Source organism: Rhinopithecus roxellana, chromosome 2 (assembly GCF_007565055.1).
Source record: "Rhinopithecus roxellana isolate Shanxi Qingling chromosome 2, ASM756505v1, whole genome shotgun sequence".
NCBI lineage: Eukaryota > Metazoa > Chordata > Mammalia > Primates > Cercopithecidae > Rhinopithecus > Rhinopithecus roxellana.
In genome coordinates, this window is record NC_044550.1 from 49,390,565 (window position 1) to 49,409,854 (window position 19,290).

General features: G+C 37.4%; 1 protein-coding gene across 3 annotated transcripts in view; it reads right to left on the reverse strand.

Moving 5' to 3' along the window:
• The window catches only part of ARHGAP24 (Rho GTPase activating protein 24), a 526,450-nt gene that overhangs the window by 210,573 nt on the left and 296,587 nt on the right, over positions 1-19,290 (reverse strand). The window contains exon 1 of one of the 3 annotated variants that reach the window (XM_030915932.1): positions 10,634-10,901. The exons of the other annotated variants lie outside the window; for them this stretch is intronic. The gene's annotated coding sequence lies outside the window, so the exon portion shown is untranslated. Of the gene's footprint in view, positions 1-10,633; positions 10,902-19,290 lie in introns of those variants that run through there. 3 annotated transcript variants of the gene reach the window in all.

Sequence of the window (19,290 nt, forward strand, 5' to 3'; positions counted from 1 at the left end):
AAAAATCCAATAGTCTTAGAAGAGAAAATATCATACTGATGATGTTTGAGTAGGACTTCTCAAGAAGATTCTAGTATATCCTTAACATTGTCTCTCAGGGAGAAGGCAATCATAATCTCCAGCAACAGTTTCTACAGTGAATGTACTGGAATGGTTGGCACCAAATTTTCCATTCCCCTAAGACCTTGTGGTAGTTTACCATGAATGTCAAAAGTCCAGAACAGGATAGCCCTGAATAATACCTGACATTCTGTATAGGTTTGCAATACCTATAATACACTTTTCTGCACTACCACTTGGCTCTGACTGCCAACTCGGTTTTGCTTCATAATCTGTAGCATCAGATGTTGGTTCTATTATAAGTTGAGTTTTTGCTTTTTTGGTTTCTCTGTTCCTATCTAATGACCAATAGTCAATGAGCCTGCATCTTTCTTGCCATTTCACTCTTAGGAAGAGTTTTATCCCCGAATTTCAGCCAATCTGCTGACTGATTACCCTCTTTAAAAAAGAAAAAGAAAAAGAAAAAGTCTGTCTGATCTGTTTAGTATTGCCTTTTCTTTGATTCCCTATAGAGTTTCTATGCCACTTATGGGCACGCATCTCTTTGAATCTTGATGTGTTCACCAACACGGACACTCTTCAAAATACTCTTTTTTTTTTTTTTCTTTTTAAATAGAATTTCCATTACATAGGCATGATTAATGAAGTTATTGACCAGGGGTAAGTAACTCAGCCTTCAGCCCCTCTCCCTTCTCTGGAGGTTGAGTGTTGGGACTAAAAGTTCCAAACTTCTAATTGTGCCTTGGTGTTTCTGGAGACCAGACCCTACACTGGAGCTATCTAGGGGCCCCAGCCACAAGTCATCTCATTAGCACACAAAAGGCACTCTCATCACTCTAGAGATTCCATGGGTTTTGAAAGCTGTGTCCCAGGAGCAAGGAACAAAGGCCAAGTATGTATTTCTTATTATGCCATATCCTCGAGAAAACAGAAGTCATTTTCCTTTCTGTACTTGATCTCTATGGAGCCATATCTTAGAACAGGTGTTACTTTCTGGGAATCTTAGCTGTACTTTAAGAACTTCGGTAAAGATCAGTCATAACCAGTATGGGCTCAGTTTATAAGGCACTTTCAGCCAAGCAACAATCCTTTGAGTGATTTATGAAAATTTCTGCATTTGCTTTGTGTCACTTAAGATAACACTGGTAAGGAGTGGAAAGATAATAAATGTTTGTGATCCTTAGAGACCAGAATTTGGATGAAATATAAACTAAAATCTGAAGTTCTATTAAGCTGTCTAAGTGGAGATTCTCCTGTAAGATTACTTTATTATTCCCTAATCCTCTCACTTCTATGGTCAAGACCTAACCAGGTCAAATCCTACACTTTGTATTTCAAGCTTTGAAATCCCTCCAGCTTCAACGAAAAAAGTATACTTTACACTTTTGATATGATTATAAACCATTATTAACAACCAAAATTTTTAATAGCAAAATAGATAGCTAAAAATAATTGGTTTAAGTTTAAAATATAATTTATGTAGAAGGAATAGATGTTAGTCTATAAAACCAGGTATATAAGATATAACTTCCTTGTTTGTTTTTATATTGCCAGGTGGCTGAAACATAATTTTGATTAACTTACTTTCTTTGTATCATTTGATGTCAGGAACAGACAGAGTTACATGTCCTGGGTGGGGATGAGGGGGAATATGGTCTGTGGTTATCATCTCCTGCACACATAGGCATCTCTGATATACTGGCTTCCTCATCCATGTCTGTTCCTAGGCTTACGTCCACAGACCCTGTGGCTAGGTTTGGGCTTCTCTGGATTTGTCTCTCTCACCACTCCTTCTCTTTCCTTCTTGGCTGCATTTAGGGCATGTGGTTAACCTGGAAGGCTGTTTTGGACACATCTGCTTAGATACGCATTTCAAATGACCTGGCACTATGCAGGGCACTAAAATGTGATTCAAGTTTTGCAACCTTCATGCACCTTACATGGAAAGTGATCCACAAGTTCCTTTGCTCTTAGATTTTCCCAGTGCGATCTGGATTTTCAGTTCTGTCCCCCATGTACTCAGCTCAGGGAGTACCCAGCATGGTGTGGCAGAACTTGGAGCACTTAGAATCCTGCCACCACTCAAGAGCCTGATGTCTCTTTGTATCTCCTCTGATTCTGCCTTTGGCTCTATTACCATGAGAATTATTAATATCTGCATTATTTGCTCTTAGTGGTAGGATAAAGAAATCTGTTTTATTTTGTTGTTGTCATTTTATAATTTAAAATTTGAACCCTGAGGACTTAAGGAGTTAGATTTTTGAAACTCAAAAGCTGTTGCAAACAAAAAATCCAAAACACTTTTTTTTTTAATTATCCCTTTTCTTAGGCAATATTTATCACAAAACGAATGGGATTGGAGCAAAGCCAAATGCAAGGAGGTAGACCACGAGTTATCATCTCAAAATATCTCTCAAATGTCAGCACTGAGTCTAAGTCCCCATCATGTGAAGCAACTGCTGAAACTCCGACAAATGGTGAAGAATGTAAGATAAACAAAGTTAAATGAGTCACCTGAATGGTCATCTGCTTTATTATGAAATCTGAGCAAATAACAAATGAAATATATGGAGAGCAAAACTCTGGAATATTTTACAAAAGAGAAGAAAAGCAAGCTCATATCCTCTTGTTGGTATCTTTTTACTTTCCAGTCACCTAATCAAATGTCCACTGCGACAGGCCGGGCAATCCGTCAGCACATCCTCACAGAGGATATGTCTACATTTGTAACAAGACCAGAGCGATACTGGACCCCAAAACTTGGGATCTGTGGGTGAAACACCATGCTCAGACAAATATGTAAGACAAAGCCCCTGCCCTCAAATAGCTTACAGTCCAGGTAAGCTTAAATGGACTGGTCAGTAAGAAGTCAAAATGTGAAGTGCTGAAAATCACAGCAAAGTTTTGAAAGAGGAGGGATGAAGTAAAGGAAAGTGATTCAGAAGTAATGATTCCAGAAAGACAAGACCTAGGAAAACTTCTCTGGGCTGAAAAACCACCTGCATGTGGCAGACTACACAAAGGTGAGAAAGTACAGAAATGATGAAGCCAGCCATGTATATGAGAAAGTGGGCAGAGTTGGTGACAAGCCTGAGGGAAAGGAAGAAGGGAAACTTTCAACATTTACTCTAATCAGGTTTGTTGTCCCAAACAATTTCCCCCAATATCCGTGTGTGTGTGTGTGTGTGTGTGTGTGTGTGTGTGTGTGTATGTTCATAAAAGATACAGTATTTCATATTATAAAACTTCCATAATATCATGTTAATACTTTTTGGAAGGCATATCTCTGACACAAAGATTTGCTTTACTTCAGAGAATACTGTGGAGCATTGGGAGTTGCGCTTTGGGGGTGATTCATAAATATTTTATTATTTTACTTGTTATGTATGCCACTAATTCCCATTTCAAGAGATACAGAAGTTCAAAGTCAAGAAAACATTGTATGGAAGGCTTCCCCTACTAAAAAGCAGCTCCTATGAATGAAAGAGGATGGATTTCTAAGATGTTATTCCTGCTGACAGCCAAAGATGAAGAAAGGAAGAGAAGGCTCAGGTTTATTTCTGCTGCAGGTTTGAGACTTTGCAATGGAATTAATACTGCAAGAAGTTGCCAGTATGGCTGCAGGCTCTTACAGAGGAAACACATTCTAGAGTTGCTATTTGATTATTCATAAGTCACTTAACTTAGTTTGGACAGTTTTGGTCATTAGAGAAATATGTGGGGGTTAATTACAAGATCATTAAGATCCCATCCAACTTTCCAATTGTATGACTTATGCAACTTCCATTTATAAGTAATTAATGAGTTAACTGAAGAAATGAAACAAGCCATAGATGCTAACAAAAAGCCTAAGTCCTCTTACAGAAATAAAGGTAGTAGTGGTCTCTGAGAGAAGCATTAGAAGAGACACTAACAATAACCTTCCAAAAACCCATCCTGGGTATAAGAAATGATGGTCACTTTATCTTCCCAAAGTGACAAGCAGGTGTCACTCTGGAAAATTAATTTATGACTCTAGGGTAGCAGTTATAGCAAAACAATATTCCTGGCACATGTCTGAAGACCCTTAGTCATTATTTTGAAGTATTTCCACTTAAATTTGACAACAGCACTGATGGATTCTTAAATTCAAAGAAAGGACAGTATTCTGGCAAATGAGGCAGCCTGGTGTCAGAAAACCTGGGATAGGTTTCTGGATACTCCAGTTGCTTGTTTTGTGACACTAAGGATAATAAAGAAAACCACATATAAACATTGAACAAAGGAAAGTGTTTATTTGCCTTATGTAGTTTTTAATTGTTAAAAAGAAAAAAAACCCCTCAGTTTTACTTTTCTTGCTGCGCTTTCTTAAAAAAACAAAACAACAACAACAAAAAACAGAACAAGGAGATGATTCTATCTCAAAATAAAATATAATACTCACTTACCTTTGTTTTACCACCACTTGCAATCAGGCCAAGACCACTGGTATTATCTGAATTTAACTTTACTGTAGACTTCTTCGAAACCCAAATTGAACTCAGATAATAAAGCAGTCTCTTTAAGATAATTTGGATTCCATTTTTATAATGTCTAGTACAAATAGAATAAAATGTTTTCTTTTGAGTGCTGAATGAACAATATATGGGAAATGCTCAGAGCACTGTGGCTGGCACATAGAAGGTTTTGACATAGGTTATTCATTATTGACATCCTGAAACTGAGTAACACATAGGATGACACATGTAAATGCACCAAAGCTGGACCTCAAATTCTGAAATTCAGCTTTACAGCCTCTACTCCTGTCCATCTGCTAAGGACTCATTGAAAAGTTGGTGGGGGGGGGCGGTATAAATATATTTATCTACATTTATGTATCTATATCTAGATAGGAAAGTAGATAGGTAGATAGATAGATAAATAGATAGAAATATATAATCATCTTCAAATTGCCAAATGTATAGAGGATAGATCATAGTAGAAAAGGATTGGGGCAGGGACAGTAGGCTCACAAGAGGGAATTAAATTCTGAGCAAGAATGTGGCCATGGAAATACAAAGGAAAAATGTCAAGAAAATGGTTTCTAAAATTCTAATTGGCACCTGGTTGTATAAAAAGTGATGGAGGAGATGAAAGATGGAAGGCTGGTTTGACTGAGGGAAAGACATGGAGTTTGAATCACTGGAATACCATAGACAGCACTGAATAAATAGAAGGCCCTGACCAGCAAGGCAACTGCCTGAGGTTGTGCAGGCTGAGCAGGGGCTGAAATCCAGCTCAGTTTGCTGCCAAACTGAAGATCCTGATGCGAGCATTGTGCATCTGGTGGAAGAGGACCTTTGTTATAACTTCAAAGGGTGAAAGAGGCCTTGCTGATCAGATATCTACATTGGGCTTTAAGATGAAGCCATAGGCCTATATGAAATTTTCCAAGGAAGAAAGACTAAGGGAGAAAACAAAATAAACACAGACACTGAAACCAAGAAGGTGGGAAGAAAACAGGAGCCCTCCAACAAGAGGGAAGAAAAAAAAAAAGCGTAGGAGAGGGGCAGAGCCATAGGCTAGTACAAGATCTCTAATATCAAAAGACAGAACTATTTTAGGAAGAGCATGAGGGTAAACAGTATAGATGGCAGAAAGAACAGAAGGTGAAGACAGGGATAAAAAGCTGTTGAATTTAACTGTTAATTCAGCCATCATGAGCAACCTCTGAGAGGGTCATTTCAATATTGTGGTAGAAATAATGCCAAAGTGCAAAGGGTAATCGAATTAGAGGGAGAAGAAACAAAAAATATAATTTTTTCTTGGCACCAGGAAAAAAGAACATAGTTGAAAAGGCTGAAGATTTGTTTGTTCGTTTCATGTAGCAGAGGCCTGAATATCGTTGTGCAGTGAGGAAAAGCAAAGGTGCAAGTAAAAGGACATAATTTATGAAGCAAGTCCTGGTTCCATCTTCATAAATATTTTGTTTAAAAGTTCCATAAACACCAGTGGCCCAGGAAATGCTTTAGCAAATACTCATTAACAAAATGACAGCTATTTTAAAATGTTCCCATAGCTATCATATGTTTATCACTCCTTGAGAATAAAGTCTGGCATGGAATCATGACTGTTTTCTTTAGTATGAGAACCTTTCCATTCCCTGGGGATTTTCAGAGAATGGGGTACATGATTGACCTCTTACTCAGACAGAAGGAAATTATGCTTTTGCTTCCTGCCCCTTTATGTATTTGTCACCCGTCATTACTTCTGGCTAGATACAGATATTAGACCGAAAGCTTGGAAGCCAAGGTTCTAGATGAGTAATATTTCAGGACTTAGTTCTCCTACTCTTAAAAAAAAAAAAAAAAGTGATCAGGACTCATGAATTTCCAAGTCATTTCAGTTCTGAAATAACCAAATGAGCAAATTTATATGTAAAAGAAAGCTTATCCTAATTTTATTCACAGCAGAAGACACTGAAGCAATGTAGGTCCCCAACAATGGGAGTCATGTTCTATTATGTACAGAATAACCATAGAATGGAAGAATACACAACAGTAAAACTTTTTTTCAAAGTGTTCTGATTGATATAAAACAAACAATTTCCACAATACTTACAGCAAAAGAAACAAAACCAAAGAAAAGGGGAGGGGGTGTATAGAATAACAGTTGAGACCTTCTTGTACTCCAATTCCACTTTCTGAATTATTATTGACTGTAGATACCTGATGCTTTTTCTTCTGGCAATTTACAGTTCCAAATTACTGTTTACTAACAGTAATTTCATAATTTATTGAATGGCTTTGCTTAATGAACTGTTCATGTTTTAGCATGATTCAGTAGTACACTAAGTAACGAATACTCCAATAATCAAATATGAAATAAAACATAGCAGTTTTAGCATCATTTTATTTGTCAATGTCCTTTTAAATTAAGGTTTGAGAGTAATAGTCATTCAACAAACATTTATTGCATAACTAAGATGTATTAACACAAAAAGAACCTTGGATTCATATCACCTCTTAAACTGTCCAGAAGCTCCAATTTAATATCTTAAACAAAGGCCAATATATAGGAACATACTTGAGTCAGTTTGAGTATCTTTTTTCCCTGGGAGATTGTAATTGAAAATGAACTAAATGTGGATTTTTCATAGAACAAAGCATTTATCTCTTTCTCTGTTCAACAATTTCAGAAATCTAAATACCTTCTCTTCCCTGTCCACAACCTACAGCACTAAGCTTGACGGCTCCTTGAGAACCATAAATCTTGTTCACTGAATTTTAGTTTAAAAGGGGCTGAATTCTGACACTTCTGGAGAATTCTCATAAGGTTGTGTTAAGAAGGACCCTTATAAGGTGTTACCAGTGAATACTAACATGCATTAATTCATTTAAATAGTTGTTTCCTTTCCCAGGTTTAAAAAAGTATCTTTCTAAATTGAAGCCTTCCTAAGCATGTATTCATAATGACACTGACATTTCAGGAATTTTAAATTTAGGTCTTGTGGTACTAAAGTTCTAAATTTAAAATACATATTCCCTAGTATGTCAAATTTCCTATTTAGGTATGAACATGAAAATTAAATTTCAATTAAAATGAAAGACTCAGTCAAGTGAGGAAAAGCTTAACTGACTTAACATAGCATATTTTCAATTTAAAAGAGTGGTGTTTCAATTGGAATAACATTTCATTTTAAAATAAGTCATACCACCTAACTGAAGGTAGGAGGCAAAAATAAGCACAATTTCTAGACAATTGTTTTTTTCTTTTCTCCTTCCTTCCTTCCTTCCTTTCTTTCTTTTTCTTTTTTATTTTTGAGACAGAGACTCACTCTGTTGCCCAGATTGGAGTGCAGTGGCGTGATCTCAGCTCACTGCAACCTCCACTTCCCAGGTTCCAGTGATTCTCCTGCTTCAGCCTCCCAGGTAGCTGGGATTGCAGACACGCGCCACCATGCCTGGCTAATTTTTCTGTTTTTTTTTTTTTTTTTTTTTTTTTTTTCAGTAGAGATGGGGTTTCACCATGTTGGCCAGGCTGCTCTCGAACTCCTGACCTCAAGTGATCCATCTACCTAGGCCTCCCAAAGTGCTGGGATTAGAGTCATGAGTTACTGTGTCTGGCCTAGACAATTGTTTTAGACAAAGTTAGCAAGCATATGCATATCCCAAATTTGTTGTTGCAGACAAAAGGCAGTCTCTAATTCATTGTTTCAAACAGAAAAGTTTGTCATATACACCATCTGATGCTTTAACACTTAGGAAAAATTTCTACAGTGACTAGGTGAAACTTGTATTTTTTAAAAAATTAAACAAAAATGAGCTTCTAATACAAAATTCTTCACAATGTGATTCCAAATAAAGTTAAATGATCAAGTATTTAGCCAAGGTATCTAATTAAAGTTGAAACTTAGAATTGCCCTGGACTCAGCTTATACCTTAATATATGTATGTAATATATCTAGTTTTTTTTTTTCTTTTGTAGAGTGAGATTAATAAAAGTGACTACTATCATTTTCAAGAGCATTGAAGAACCAGTGATTCATTTTGCTCTAAAATGCACAATATAAAAATATTAGAAGAAAACACATATTGTCATATATTGTGCTACTAATTCATTGTACATGGTTTATAAAATTGCTTTGTAGTGTTTTTCAGCTTAAAAGAACTTGTAATTTAGAACGCAGTTGAAGAAATCAGAAAAATCACTGAGAAAATAAATCTTACCTTATTTATTTTTTTCTTAAGCATAATCTCCACACAGAAGAATTGAATAAGCTAGAAGAGGAATATTTTTTTCCTTTTCTCTAACTCTTTCCTATAAGCATTATTATGCTGTTTTCCCGCTATGCATGCATGTGAGCAGCGTGATTGTGAATGGGACTAAAATAAAATACTTAGTGCTTGATTAATATTAGGTATGCCCCTTGGGATTTGTTTAGTCACCGATTCCTTGACACATACCTCCGGTAACTTTATAAAAAGAAAAACAAATGGCACTTTCTGTATAAGATGCAGTAACACATTACTTATTCCAGAACTACTTCCATGGCAACCTCTACTACAGAACACAACTAAGAACTTGGACACAAGCCAAATGTCTCCTGAGCACCCAAAATAGATGTCACTGTGTATATGTCCTTTGGCACATGCACGTTTCTCATAAGAGAATCTCTTGGACCCTCAGATAAAGTTATTGCCTCTTATTCTATCCATAATTTTTTATAAACTTGTTTATTTTCCGGTGTTCTTCGTCCCAGCACAAAATAATAATCATGAAGAGGTGGTTGAAGTTGAAAGGAGTTATTAGAGATATGCAAACTGTCTACACCAATAAGTAAAGAAGTCACTCTTCAATATGGAAGGTGGACACAGGAGGGAAAAAAAGTCCTATAAAAATAATACAAGAATTAAAAAAAACAGTGATTATGTGACCTTTTGATCGAAGAGTTAATAGCCTTATACACCATGCAATGTATTACTGCATTATAGAAAAATTCTATAATATGTATCCATGAGTAATAGTGAGAAATTAAGGCAACATTAAATTGCATTTAGTCCCCTCCAGAGAGAGCTCAAAACATATAGTGGATCTCAGAAAGAGAACGATCCACAAGTGGCTAAATTCTTTCAAAAGCTTTTCAAGTTTTCAGTGGTAAAAGTTTACTTTTTAAACTTCACTTTATGGAAAATTCACATATATTGAACCCCTTAATGTTCTCAATTGTTGTTTTATTGGCCAGCAGCAAATATTATATACTAGCTAGCCAGGGCCTTGGGGAAAGAGTGACACCTGGAATGCTAGGGTACACAGGGATTTTCTTCTCTGCCACATTGGACTATTCCCTTTCTGCTCTGGAAGCCCCTCTATGGCTCAGTGACTTGAAATCTTTTTGAAAATGTCACTCTTCTTAGAAATGTTGCTCCATTAAGGTGAATGAGCTTACACTAAGATAAGCTTTATTAAAGAAAAGAAAAGTAGACTTATTAGAATTTTTTTAAAAAAATGAATAAAGAGAAGGAAGAATTAAAATTAACAGCTAAGTATAGAAGCAAACTGGAGGCAAAAACCCCACATCAAAATAACTGTGTTTCCCAGGTCAGATCTACCAAGCTGTGATGAGTTTAGTGAGCCTTGACTGAATCAGTTAAAGTGACTAGACTGCCCTAATCAGGTTCTCTTGTCTGATTGGCTCCATATTAGCTCTATATTTCAAGCTGAAGATTCATTAACCTCCCCTCCTGCCCAGTCAAGAACATTCTGTACATTCTGTAATGCTAAAGTGTATTCCTCTTTATCCAACACAAGCAATAAAATACAAAAACCACACATGACAAGATACAACGAAGAAACAAACCTAAACTAAGCTTTAAAATAAAACAACACCAACAATCATCTGGTTCCTGAAAACACTAACAAAACAAAGCAAAATCCGAGTAGTTTCAAATATCAACAGTCACAAAATAATACAGTTAAAAAGCTAAAATATTTTTAAGAGTATATTTTCTCTCAAAATAGAGGTGAACAGGGAGGAAAAAAAGGTCAAATGACCGCAGAATACTTGTCCCCAAAACAAATGAACCCTGAAGATTTAAATGAGTAAAAACAGTACCTTATAAGTCACTGGTCTGATCTACGCACAGCTGTTCCCAGTGCCGACTCTTGTTTAACTGTCCACTGCCTTCTGTTTAAAGTTAATTCTTTTGGCAAAAAAGTACAGAGCTTGTCTGGAAAACGCTGTTTGGACACAAACCATTCCTTTCAAAGCAGTGGTAGCTATATTTAAGTTTTCTTGTAGAGGGGGATATAAACTCTTCCTGTAGCTAATTTTCTTTCTCCTCCTTCTCAGACTTAGTCAGTATCCTCCCATCCCATATATTGAAGAAAGAGACAGAGAGAGGAAAAAAAACCTACAAGGAAATATACCTTAAATAATGTAGTATTTGAGCATTTAGAAACAAAACAAAACAAAACAAGACAAGAAATAGGAATCATAGAAAGCTCATCAGGACATTATATATAATTTAGCCCAGTGCCCTCATTTTGTAGATAAGGGAAGTGAAACCTAGAGAAAAATATGATTTGTATAAGGTCACTCACATGCCTAGTTAGTGCCACAGTTAACAGATAACCAGGTTTCACAACTCCTGCTTCAATGCTCTTTCCACTACACTAACATACCTGAGGGGAAATGGTTTATCTTTTCCTCTATATCCTTGTATAATAAGCAAACGAATTGACAGGGAGCAGTAACACAATTAGGATGTAAGAACTATCTCAGAGAAAACATTTCCTTTGGATTTAAAATCCTTAATATTGACACTTTCCCTATAACCTCCAATTTCTTTTTATATTAGGAAATAATCTTTTCCTTTGCTGATTGTCCAGAATATGTTTACAATTCAGGAGTTGCCATGTTTCAGGGGATGCTAACATCTATTAGTCCTTACAGAGTACTGCTTTAGTAAGGCATAGTGCTGTGACAGGCGGCAGAGTAAGTGTTCTACCTAGTATCAGTGATACTTCTCCATGGCTCTTAAACTAGACACACATTCACTCTTATCACAAATCCGCACTTTCAATCTGTCAAGATTTTTTGAATACACACATTTGGTTTTGATTATTATTGATTGTATACTTTGCTAAATAAAACAGAGAAATAACATAATAATTTTCTTTGGTGTCTTTCATGTATTTCCTATTTATTGGTGAATAAATTATTTTTCTCTAACTGAAGAAGTGATGTGCTTATTATGATAATTTTTAAAATTACCTTTTTGAAATGCATTCATTCATTCACTTATTTAACAAATACTTATGAACATTTGTAAGATCTATCTCATCCCTCCCACGTGAAATAGTGTAACAGACAAGCAATAACTTCCTTAGAAAAGTAGGGAATTTTCAAATAAAATCAAAGAGTTTGCATGGGAAGTAAGGTCAGTTCTCTATAACTATTTCTTTATTCAGTCTCACACTTCAAACATGTGTCCTCAATTTACTTATATCCTATCGATTGGGTTGCTCTAACCTTAAAACATCCTGCCTGGGTCAAGTAAACCAAAATGTGAGGTGGGCCACATTGAAATCACTCTGGCCACTATTAATCTTTCCATTTGATCTGGCTCCTTAAATTTTAAAGCAAAATCTACTTTACACTTTGTAATTCCAAGACACAATGAGAAATGCTCAGATCATTCAAGGCCTATTTTCAAATTGTTACCCATTCTTTAACTCAGAAATACACTGTTTGGTTTTAATATTTCTCATCTACTTTTAAGGCATCTACGCTTGCTCCGTTCTTTGGCAGAAAGTAGTATGCTTATGACCAAATAATTATAAAAGTGTAATTAATATTTAAAATGACAATTAGATTTGCTGGAACATATTTTCCAAAATGTTGAGAAATTAATGGGTATGATAGTATTTTTCTAATGCTGACAAGCAACTGAGATTCAAAACATAAATGTTGAGAAATAAATTTTGGAAAACCATACTTCATGATTTTTGACACAATGACAGCATCCTATTTTCCTTTTAGTCTCTTTTGATTATGTCTATTTGGGCCCTATGCAAAGGTTAAGCAACATTAATATGTCAAATGTGACAAGAGTTGGACACATTGATACATATTACTTGCATTTGCTAAAAATATTCCATATTTTCCTCTTACTTCTTAAGCTTTACTTTTGATGTTGACAGTTTTACCTTTAGTCCGTTAGAAGGAGCAGGAAGGAAATACGAGTAAGACCTTGAAAGGTAGTAGGCCTTGAGGAGACATAGAGTTTTACATGGAATGAGTCAAGGTGATTCAGAGGGTTAAGTGGCTGCAGGAAGGAAGGAAAGAGTGAAGACAAGTCACGGACAAACAGATTGTTTAGAACAGGAGTGGGCTGAGCCATAGACAATAGATTATGGGTATTGAATTCAAGAACCAAAGTCTCCTAAAATAGGCTAAACAAAGAAGGAACTAGCAATTTTGGTGACCAGTGAAGGCAATAGGAAATTGGCCTTCAAAGCTACTTCGAAATTCACGGCATAGCTCATCTCTACCCATTGGAAGGGAAGTATGTGCTGTCAATATGTGATCCAATACAATCTAAAACGGCACAACATTTTTGCAACCATTTTTAAAACTGGTGTTCTGCTCTATTTAGGGTCCTTGGACGCACTCCAGGTTGCCCTACTCTGGGAATGCTCTGAATTTCAGAATACTAGTTTAGTTTAGTGGGGAATACTCAGTGTATTTTAAAGGTTTGCCCTGTGGTGTTGAATTTCACTGATGGGAGAAATACTTTCAGCAGAGGTGAACTCCAGGGCAGGCTATATTAACATAGGGAAGGCAGTCGGAATTCTCTAACTCTTGATCTCCTCCTCTCAGTTTTCAGGTTTATAGTAACACTAGAAGAAGGCTTTTACTAAGAAATCCCAGAGAGTTCTTTGGTGATGCAGTGAAGAGTAGTGACTACATGAACAGCTACTAGATTCTAATATTCTATGCTTGGGGGCAGATTTCATGCATGGAAGTTCTTAACAGAAACTGACACACATAAAAATCTCAAGCATCAACTCTCTTAAACTAATTCCAGCACATGCGTACACCTCTCACTGTTCATTCTCCTCAGAGAATCAGAATCATCATTCCCCTCCTTGTACCCATGATTTCTCATCTTTCCCATCATTCCCTTGCTTTGCTGTTTAACAATTTCCCATGATTACTCTCCTTCATTCCTTCCATTGGTTTTCCATTGTTCTCTTGCTTTTCATTGTCCAGTGATTTCCCATAATTCCCCTGCTTCAGCCCTACCACAATCTCCCATTGCCCTCAGTATAAATACAAATGCCTAACCATAGCCTCCTATGTACTACATGATTTTTTTTTTTTTTTGAGACGGAGTCTCGCTCTGTCGCCCAGGCTGGAGTGCAATGGCCGGATCTCAGCTCACTGCAAACTCCGCCCCCGGGGTTTACACCATTCTCCTGCCTCAGCCTCCCAAGTAGCTGGGACTACAGGTGCCCGCCACCTCGCCCGGCTAGTTTTTTTGTATTTTTTAGTAGAGACGGGGTTTCACCGTATTAGCCAGGATGGTCTCGATCTCCTGACCTCGTGATCCGCCCGTCTCGGCCTCCCAAAGTGCTGGGATTACAGGCTTGAGCCACCGCGCCCGGCCTGTACTACATGATTTAGCTTCAGTTTATCTTTCCTGCTGATATGGTTTGGCTGTGTCCCCAACCAAATCTCATCTTGAATTGTAGCTCCCATAATTCCCAGGTGTTGTGGGAGGGGCCTGGTGGGAGATAATTGAATCATGGGGACAGTTTCCCCCATACCGTTCTCATGGTAGTGAACAAGTCTCACGAGATCTGATGGTTTTATAAGGGGAAACACCTTTCACTTGGTTCTCATTCTATCTTGCCTGCTGCCATGTAAGATGTGCCTTTAACCATCCCTCATGGTTGTGAGGCCTGCCCAGCCAATGGAACTGTGAGCCCATTAAACCTCTTTTTCTTTATAAATTTACCCAGTCTCAGGTAAGTCTTTATCAGCAGCATAAAAACGGATTAATACATCTACTGAATTTCCTAACCTGCTATCACATCTCTGTGGGATGCTCCTCCCTTATATTTTCGCAGAATGGTCTCCTTCTCATCATTCAGGATGATGCTACCAAATGCCACCTCCTTAGAAAAAAAGATTTCCTTACCATTCTGGTTAAGCATCCTCCCACCCACATATACCCTCCATCCCATTTCCCCATTTTAATTTTCTTTCATAGCACTTTCTATGTCTGAAATGATCTTTTGTTCTTCCTTACTTATTATCCATTTTAGTAGTCAGTTGAACTGTTTGCTATGTCTCCTCTAGAGTAAGTTTTATCAGATCAGAAAGATATCACGATATATAAATAAGATTAGAAACCTAAGATTTAGGTTTTTGAACCACATTACTCTTAATGTTCAGAACAGTATCTAGAATAAAACAGGCATTTGATAAATATTTCTTTAATGAATTAATTATACTTTCTGCATGAGCTACTGTTCTTCTGTCAACAAACATTTAACGTAAGTCCATAAACATGAAAGCAAAATCTAATCTACTTCTGCAATTGACTTAACACTGCAAATCTCCCTTTGGCTCCAGCAGCTAGGAATGACAGGAAATGAGGAAAGAGCCCCAGCTGGGTCCTAAATAGTTTTATCTACATAAGATACCTGTAACCTTTCGAATTGTATTAACACAAAGGCCAGCTAATATCTTGACTTGCCAGAATATCATTCGTGGACATATGTACCTAACTAGATATGTGATTACATTTACTAGAGGTCCTAAGAGCTTCCAGAAATCTCTTTCATTTCCTGAATTCTGCAGTAATTTCTCTTACTGAAACAGTAGATAGCCTAGAGCTAATTCTATCCTTTCCAGGTGGTTTTAAGAAGCTGCCCTCACCTGCCAACTCTTCAGGAGCAAAGGCTAAATCTTTGCACTTGCAACATATGTTTTCTAAATGAAAAGGAGGAAGACCAAATAATTTTGGAGAGGTGAGCTCACAGATAATTTAATCTCCCATCTAAGCTCTGCTGCACACTCTTTCAGAGCCCTCCAGTGAACTGTAAATTAGATTTCCTCTCCTGTCTCATGTCCTACTGCTTCCTAATTACCTGTTCTAGTGAGTCAGCCTCTCTGGGTCCTGGGGCTCAGACACGTTGTGGGATAATGTGACTGACTCACCACACTTCAAGTACGGCCACATCAGAGAGGTGGTCATGTGATGGCAAGAGCAGGAGAGGGTGATTCTTTGTTAGGAAGAGAATGGCTTTCCCTAAGTGCCATGACAGCCCTCCTCCTGGGACAACCAGGGAGAGGGAATTTCTTGCCTGAGCACTAGTGTCACTCAGAGGCAAATAATTTCATTTAAAGTCATTAAAACCAAAAGTGCTATATTTTCCTATTGTATTGACTATACATTAATCTACGTATATAAATGGCATTTATTTCATCAATGAATCAAAGCTAAAATATTTATTAATTGCCTCTGTGGATAAGGCCTTGTGCTAGCTTATGAAGTTTTTGTAATAATTTCTTGTTATCTCATTGATGATAACATTTCTTATTCAGAATACAAATTTCCCCAGGAAAATAAAGTAAAAATTCCTTTCTTCTTCCTTGAATTTATTGATGTGCCTGTATTTGTTGAGACCATATAATGTGCCAAATGCTTGGGTACAAAGAAAACTAACTCCTGCCTCAGAAACCTTTGTTTTTGGAGGTGGTTTACAGACTATTGTGGAGGTAAGCACTACTTCACAGGAGAGCCTGGAAGCAGCAGGGAATTAAGACAGGAAGTAACCAAGGAAGGCTGCCTTGAGGAGATAAAACCAAAACACAATTTGAATGAAGAAGGAGAGGATTAACATTCCAGGTAGGAGATAGGGTACACTTGGGTCACTTCAAGTAGTTCTATAGAGCTGGCATGTGGAATGAAAAACCAAGACTGATAGATAAAGTATGCAGAAAGGAAGACAGGCAAAAGTCAGGCTCAGGGGTTTATCTTTTTTTTTGTTGTTGTTGTTGAGACAGAGTCTCACTTTGTTGTCCAGGCTGGTGCGATCCTGGCTCACTGCAACCTCTGCCTCCTGGTTTCAAGCGATTCTCCTGCCTTAGCCTCCTGAGTAGCTAGGATTACAGGTGCCTGCCACCATGTCCAGTTAATTTTTGTACTTTTCATAGGATCGGGGTTTCACCATGTTGGCCAGGCTGGTCTCAAACTCCTGACCTCAGGTGATCCACTGGCCTTGGCCTCCCAAGTGTTGGGATTACAGGCGTGAGCCATCACGCCCGGCCTAGGAGTTTGGTTTTTATCCTCAAGGAAACGGGTATCCATTGAAAGATTTTAAATAAGGGATATTGTGGTTTTAGAATGCTAAGTGAAGAGAAAATTCAGGGACAGGTTGTCTAAAAGACTGTGACATTTCTATGTCTAAGTAATACACTGTGGAAGTCTGAAAACAGGCAGGAAGGACAGAGAGATGGCCCTAAAGTTTATTTTAAAATTACTACAGGTAGAAAGATGTTAGAAGGCAAACTTACTCCCAATATCTCCATAAAATAATTACAGAAAAATATATCAATGTTAGAACTGGATTAAACTAGTATTTTATAAGAATTGATTATGTAAAAGACATTTTTCATACATTCTCTCTATTTGCAGATGAGGAAACTGAGGCATATAACTGAAAACAGTGATTGCACAATTTAAAATCACATTCATCTGTCTATGAGGCATGTATACTTTACACTAAACTGCCTGTCTCTTTAAGGGCAGCATACATTTTAGACATTTTTAAAACTTGGACATTGGGTGACTAGACTCAAAGACATTGTTTGGAGTACAATTTGGCAATATCTTAGGAAATTTCATGGGCGAAAATTAGGTTTCCTAGGCATCAGCATGCCCAAATATGAGATTCTATACATAAACAATTGTATTTGCATGGTTTCTATGGAACTACATATTTAGCTGCTTTGCAAAGTACAAATCCTTCATCAAATTCCTCTTGATAATCTAATTGTCTTTACGCCTGGAAGACTTATTCACACACTATAGTAGGACAGCCAGTGGAAACCAGAATGAAAGTCAATTTGGCAGATACCCTAGTTCCATCAAATCAAATATGGAGTTTCAGTGAATCTAGGAAGGCAGGAAGTAAAACTTAGACATTGCATACAGAAAGGGGCAGATACAGCTCAAACAAGAGAAAATGCTGAGATTTGTTTTAAAGTTGGAATAGGAAAATTCCTTCTCTAACATATTTTATACCCCCTATGGATGACCCTATACCTTACTGTCTAAACCTTAACTCTCTAAGAGTGAGAGGAGGCACTGCTGTTAATGACAATGAGACTGCAGATAAAATTCAAGACTCTTACAGGCAAACCTGGACACATGTCACCCTACCTATGAAGTTGGAATTAATACTTACCTAAAGATGATGATAGTATCAAGAATGAAGTCATAGGTCTTAGAGCAACTAGCTCCTGAGTCAGGAGATTCTTACACAATTTGGACACATTATAGTCAATAATAAAGGCCAGATTAATAAACTATTTGTAATATTTTATTATTTTAGTGCCACGGTTTATTTTTATTTAAAAATGGTATAGAAAAACCAGGCACAGTGGCTCACATCTGTAATCCTAGCATTTTGGGAGACTGAGGTGGGTGGATCACTTGAGGTCAGGAGTTCAAGACCAGCCTGGTCAACATAGTGAAACCCTGTCTCTACTAAAAATATAAAATTAGCTGGGCACCTGTAGTCCCATCTACTTGGGAGGCTGAGGCAGGAGAATCGCTTTAACCCGGGAGGCAGAGGTTGCAGTGAGTTGAGATTGTGCCACTGTACTCAAGCCCGGGCAACAGAGTAAGACTCCATCTCCAAAAAAAAAAGGGGGGGGGTATAGAACAATGCAAAATGATGAGGCTTCTCTTTTAGAAGACATTCACAGATAACGGACTGTGTTGGTTAATTTTATGTGTAAACTTGACTGGGTTTAGTGATGCTCAGATAGCTGGTAAAACATTATTTCTGATTGTGTCTGTGACTGTGTTTCCAGAAGTCATTAGCCTTCGAATTAGGAGACTGAGAAAAGAAGATGGCCCTCACCTGTTTGAGTGGGCATAATGCAATCTGCTGCGGACATGAACAACAGGCAGAGGAAGGATTTATTTATTTATTTTCTCCTTCTCTCAGACATTGGTACAACTGATTCTCAGGCCCTCAGACTCAGACTGGAATTTACACCATTGGGTCCTCTGGTTCTCAGGCCTTTAGGCTTAGACTGGAACTATACCACTAGGTTTCCTGGGCTTTCAGCCTACAGAAGTTCATGGAACTTCTTAGCCACCATAATAGTGTGAGCCAATCCCTCACAGGAAATCTCCTTCTATATATGTATATGTCTCCTTTTGGTTTTGTTTCTCTAAAGAAGTCTAATACACAGATATACAGTGTGTACTCTCCCATATAAAATAACATATTTGCAAACACCGTGGCTACGATATATAAAGATATTGGTAGTAGATGGGGGCCCCCAAGCTATTTTGATTATTTAAAAAATAAGCACAGGCTTTATTTCTTCATTGTGTTCAATGTAACCATTAGTAAGTCAATATTAATGAACACCCAACTACTCTCCTGTCCCACCCCTGCAACATTCCTCTGAGGTGAGCATGTTCTTAAATGGCAAGTTTCCTTACTGGGTTAGGCCAA